Genomic DNA, 6,000 nt, shown 5'->3' on the forward strand with positions numbered 1-6,000 from the left:
TACTTCTTCCTCTTCCTGTCCTCTCTGAGGCCAGGAGAAGATGACCATCAATTAAGATTTATTGAGGGACTACTTGGTGCAGAGCTGTAGAGTTAACCAATTTTCTAAACATAAACTCAGCCCTACACTTTGCCCATGCTGTTCCCCTCTGCCTGGTACTCGCTTCCCCCAACCTGAACATGGTGACACCTTCACGGTCCAGCTTGGAGGTCACCTGGGCAGAGAGTGCCTCCCAGGGCTCACCCTACCATTCCCTCAGAGCAGCCATAACAACTGCAACTGCGTGTGTATATGATGTCTCTCTCCTCAAAGAGCCAGACTCAGCTCTTTGAGGGCAGATGCCACGTCCAGCTCCCTGGCACACTGGCATGTGATATCTCTTTCTTGAATAAACTCAATGGCCTGTAAGGTACAAATAAAAGACAGGTTCATGCTGAGGTCTAAGACCTCAGATGTCAGCCCTTAACAGGGGCAGCACTTCCATTACTGTCTTTCTACAAATGAAGGAAATTTCATTTGTGGAATGAATTTCCCCTATTTTCAAAGAAGGAGATTTAGAATCTGGTAAGCAACTTGGCCGAGTCCACAGGGCCAGTAAGAGCGAGGACTTACACCTGCATCTCCCAATTCGCATCCTGTGCTCTCTCCAGGTCCCTGGGGCTGCTCAGTCATTATCTCCCTCTCCCCCAAGCCCCAAACGGGCCTCTCCTTCTCCTGTGTCCCCAGTGACCACCCCGGCCTCACTTGCTCTCTCAACCTCCTACTCCAAAGCTCAGGGGTGTCCCCCGACCCCTCATCTCGTGTCCCAGGCACCGTCAGCTCCCACTACCAGAGCCTTAAACCCCTCTTCTCCATCACCATGGAGAATGAACAAGGAAACAGCCCTAGTTCATTCAGCCCTCATCACTTCTCTCCTGGCCTCCTGCCTCAGTTATTGTCACACAGCCACCAGTTTCACCTCTGTAGATCACAAATCTGATCAGGTAGCTGCCCTGGCTGAAACCTTCAATGGCTCCCTGGTCTCTCCAACTTCTAACTCCTCAAAGTCATCTCCAGGCACCCCTTACCATCCCCTCTGCGCCTAGTAAAGTCAGGTCACTGGTCCTCTAGCACCCTTGCCTCCATGCTGACCCCCAGTCTGGAATGCCAGCACACTTTCTCCCCAGAAGTGAGCTCCCGTTGTCCCCCAGGGCCCTGCTCAAACCTCTCCTTCTCCACAGAGGCTGAGTTCTCGACACCTGGGGTGGATTCCCCGTAGCTGTGCTCCAGTGCTCAGCAAAGACCCCTGGTGGAGCAGCCTGACCCCAGTTTTCAGTCCTGTGCAGAAGGACTGAGCTGCCTCCTCCCACCCAGGGCACGACGCAATAGCGTAGCGACCGCACAAGCTGCGGGAAGACAAGGCGGGCAGGTGTCTTCAATGACCTTACAAATGAGATCAGGGACTTAAACCCAGGGCTCCTGGCCCCGCCTCCTGCTGTCCACGACTCCCCTCTGCAGATACCTGTGGGCTGCAGATGATGGACAGCCACCACCAGCTCTGTCATGGGAAAGGACCCACCCCAGATGGACAGCATGAGAAGGGGAAAAAAAAAAGCTCAGCTTAGTGGAGGCATTCGGAACCAGCAGCAGAGGCCGGTGGTGGGGCAGAGTGTGAGGACAGTGAGCGCCAGAGGTCCATCCTCATCATGTGGGGTCGTCAAGACCAGGAGGGACTGGCGAGGAGAAGGGAAAGGATGCCAGGGGCCTGCAGGAGAGGAAACGAACAGGGGCAGGTCTTCTTGGAGTTATATGTGGGAATAAAAAGAGGCTAAGGGATGATGCTGTCCTGTAACACTGGGCTGATGGCTTCACGTCCTTTGTGAAACCTTCAAGGACTCCTGGCTGACCACAACAGGCCCACCTTCCAACTCCTTAGCGGGGCCTTCAAAGTCCTCCTGGTCTGGGCCCACACAGCCACATGAATGCCATGTATGTCATGCCTCCACACCCTCGCCCCCGGTTCCTTCTACCTCGAATGCCCTCTTTTTCCCCGTGGGTCAAGCACTACTCATCTTCCAAGGCTCAGGACATTTTCCTTCTTGGAAGCCTTCAGGCACACTCCAGGGGCAGAGCAGGGAAAGAGTATGGGCTCTGAGCGAGGAGGGGCGGGTAAAGCTTGGCTCCCACTGGCCCTGTGACCTCAGCATGGCACTCCCTCTCAAAGCATCCTCGGCTACCTCCTCTGCCAAATGAGGATGGTCCTGCCCCTTTCCCCCAATGGGTAGGGTAGGATGAAAGAGTAATTCATAAAAGCATCTTGAATTGGTTCTGGCACACAGTAAATGCTCAAGAAACAAGCTGCCATCCTATCGCCCTCTGTGCATCTAAATAGAGCACTGTCTTGATCTCTTTTTTACATGTTGTCTCCTTCACTATGAAAGCAAGAAGCAGGCCTGTAACAGTGCGGGGCGCACATTAGGTCTTCAGTAAGTGCTTATGCCCAGTGCGTGTCTCAGGCTGATGCTCCCATGGCAGACCCCACCTAGCACTCTCCCAGAGCCAGCTACTAGCCCCCCAGAACTCACACGCCCAAAGCCCCAGACTAAAGGCCCCAACAGTGAAAGAAGGACATTGGCTGTTACCGGGTTTCAAAACAATAAAGGCCGTCCCCCGCCTTGCTGAGGCTGTTTCCACTCCAGGGAATTCACAGGGATAAATGAGCACGGCAGGGACTGAAAATAGCACTGAGCCCCTCTCAGGGAAAGAGCTGGGCCGGCCAGAAATGAAGAGCAAAATCATCGAAGCAAACCGGGAGAAAACAGCATGGAGACAGAAGCCCGAGCGCCACAGAACTCGGCCAACGTGGGTGAATTAGGACAAGCAGATCACTCACACCCGTTCTGCCTCGCAGCGCTCCACTCCACCGGCTGGAAGAGCTTCAGAAGGGGCTTCCTTGGGTAACCCACCACCTCCGTGGCAGGAACTCACAACACACATTCAGGGTCCTAAGGGCTGCACAAAGGCACCCCAGACTGCCCAAGGCGCTACAGGGAGAATTCACAATGCCTCTGCCACCCACACTGGCTATCCCGGCTCTGGGGCCAGACTGGGCTCACCAACTGTATCCATCTCCCCAGAAACTGGGGAGCCCCTAGAGGGTGGGCACCAGATCCCATTCGTCTTCAGTCTCCTCTGCCCTTAGCATGGTGCCTGGCACACAGCAGACACTCAATAAATTACAAGGCAGCATGATCTGGCTCAAGGGTGACTCATCCAGGTCTTCTATGTACCATGGACAAGCAAGTGATGCACTCTCTCTCAGCCTCAGTTTCCTCATCTGCAAACAGGAATAACAACAGTTCCTCACTCACACAGCTGCCGTGTGGGAAACACAAAAGTACCAGATGAATGAATGTTAGAAATTCATCCCTCAAGCTTCAATCAACTGGCTCCAAGACTCTTGGAGTTTTTCTGCCAACCAGTTCCCCCCACCTCCCCCAGCACTGACTCCACCCTGCACCACCTCTATTCTTTTGTGTTTTATTTTCCACATCATTGTGATTACTGTTTCCAAGTCTGACACCTGCCTGCAAGCTCCCTGAGGCTAGGGGCATCAGTGTGTGTCCAGGGCCTGATAAAGTGGGCTCGCTGGCCTGGCTGCTGAGATCCTCCCACCTCACAGTCCCAGCTCTGACACACACAGCACCCTCTGACAATATGACCCCACGTGGACAGAGCCTAGGGGACCTGCTAAAGATGCTGAAAAGGAAGGGACGCTGCAAACATAACCTGTCAAGAAAGTCACACCTCTGAGACCTACACATCCTCTGCAAGTGCAAGGTGAGCTTGTTTGCCTGGCAGACACTGCAGCGCACAAGCCTCCAGGGTACAGATTGCTGCTTGTTTCCCTACACAAAGCACCAGGCCAGAACCAGTCAGGTAAATAATACAGGCCCCTTCATTTTTACACAGGTGTCTGGAAGGCAAACACCCCTTTGCCTCACAGTGCCCTAAGAAGGGGTGAAAAGTCTGGCCTTGCACTACCCCCACAGGGAAGACGACTGGGAACGGACTCCCGTGCTGGACACCACCTCCACTGCCTCGCCAGGGCCTGCAGCCACCTGACAATAGATACAAGAATACCCAAGCAAGGTGTCAAAGGTGTGCTCAGGGAGGAAATGTACAACCCACCGGAAGATGCACACATCCTGAACCAGGGCCTATGGTCCCTCTCGAGGCTAAAGTCCTTGGAGAGCCAGGTTCCCAATCCATGCCCCTCCAAACACGCTGACCTGGGCACAAGACACGTACTCCCTCCATTCATGCACCCCAAAGGCCTGGCCCTAACAACCACCCGCCCGGATCACAGCCACCCGCCCAGGGCACCGATGTCTCCCCCACTCACGTGGCCGTGCCAGGCGCCAGCACACCCACCCGGGCACACACAATCCCCCCAGCAAAGGGCCCGTCCGGCCGCGCCCCGCCCTCCCCCAGCCACCTCCACAGGCAGGTCCGATTTCACGCCAGGCGCGGCCCCCGCCACGTCGGCGATAAGGGGGCCCGGCAGGGCGAGGCGCGCGCGGCGGCGGGCGCCTCCTCGCTCCCCCGCCACCTTCTCGCTCTCCCCGCCCGGAGACCCGCGGCCGACGCGACCCGCGGGGCGCCTCCAGCGCGGGCCTCTGCCCACCGGAGGCGCGCTCCCCGCCCCCGGGGGGTCCGCAACCGCCCCCCTCGGGCCCTGGGGCGCGAAGCCGGCCGGGGTACCTCAGGAGCCCATGGCGGAGGCGCCGCGTGCTGGCGACGCGAGACGGCCAGACTCTGCGGCGCGGGCGCGCGAGCTGGCGGCGCAGCAGTCCTGGAGTCCCCGCCGCCGCCGCCGCCACCACCGCCGGCGCGTCCCGAGCCCCGCGGAAAGCCGCCGCCGCGCGCCTGCGCAGTGCGCGCGCCGCCGGGGTGGGCGGGGCGGGAGCGCCCGGCTGAGATCACCCTCCCGGCCTTAAAGGGGCCTCTCGCCAAGCCCCCAGCCCGCCCTCCGGGTCCCCCACCACCGCCCGCCGCAGAGCTTCCCGCGGTGCAGGAACCCAAGGCTGACCTCGCGGGCTCCAGGCTCTGGCCCTGCCCCTCGCTTCTCTCTGGCGCTTCACTTCCCTTAGCTCTAATCCCCCCATTTGGGCCTGTTTTGAAGATGGGACAGAATATAATGGTTATTTGTTGAGTGTGGAATTGTGGAAGGACTGTATTCGAAGTGCTCTGTGCAACTACGGGAGGTGAAATTGCCAAGCACAGAAAGAGGCTTTGTCTTCCCGTTCCACCAGCCGCACTTCTTTCTTGCCCCACCTAGCTCTAGGCTGCCTAACTAACAAGATTCTTCCGAAATTATTCAAACAGCCTAGCCTATTTCTGGTTGCCAGGACCACACCTTACTGGGGTTAACTGAAAACATAAAATCAAGTTCTAGTGTTGATATGCTGAAGATTTCCTAATTTATTTATATCTTCTATCCAGGAGTCTCTACTGCCTACTTAACATTTTATTTGGAGGTTTCCAGTAGGCATCTCAAAGTCAAAGTTTCCATAACTGAATTTGCCTCCCACTCCACACAAACCTGTTCCTCCAAAGCCTTCCTCTCACCAGTTGATTTAACCCCAGCCTTTCAGTCCCTGAGGGCCCCAAAACCCTGGAGTCACCCTTGAACCCTCCCCCCTCTCCCCACCCACTCTTGCACCCACTCTGGCAGGAAATCCTGTTGGCTCTACCTGCAAAATATATCTACCCTGTCCTCTACCACCCGTCTCCACAGCTGCTACCCTGATTTGGTCTCTGTCTGGGATTATTGTGCTGTCGCCCTAACTGGTCCCCCTGTTTCCAGCTTTGTCACCTCTCCCAGTGTATGTCAATGTAGAAGCCTGTAGCAATTTAATATTATTGATGAATTCCAAAAAGAAATATTGGATTATGCTTGTAATCTGATCTGTACCTGGGCATGATTGGGTTATGATTAGGGCATTGAGTCCCCACCTC

The 6,000-nt window shown here is 56.2% G+C and overlaps 1 protein-coding gene across 2 annotated transcripts in view; it reads right to left on the bottom strand.

Moving 5' to 3' along the window:
- Window positions 1-4,934, bottom strand: part of TMEM184B (transmembrane protein 184B) — a 51,259-nt gene extending 46,325 nt beyond the window's left edge. The window contains exon 1 of one of the 2 annotated variants that reach the window (XM_012528164.2): window positions 4,744-4,934. The gene's annotated coding sequence lies outside the window, so the exon portion shown is untranslated. The remainder of the gene's footprint in view (window positions 1-4,743) is intronic. The other variant, XM_004466216.4, reaches the window with a different exon arrangement.
- Between the last annotated feature and the right edge of the window lie 1,066 nt (window positions 4,935-6,000).

The sequence above is a fragment of the Dasypus novemcinctus genome, chromosome 12 (genome assembly GCF_030445035.2).
Source record: "Dasypus novemcinctus isolate mDasNov1 chromosome 12, mDasNov1.1.hap2, whole genome shotgun sequence".
Classification (NCBI taxonomy): domain Eukaryota; kingdom Metazoa; phylum Chordata; class Mammalia; order Cingulata; family Dasypodidae; genus Dasypus; species Dasypus novemcinctus.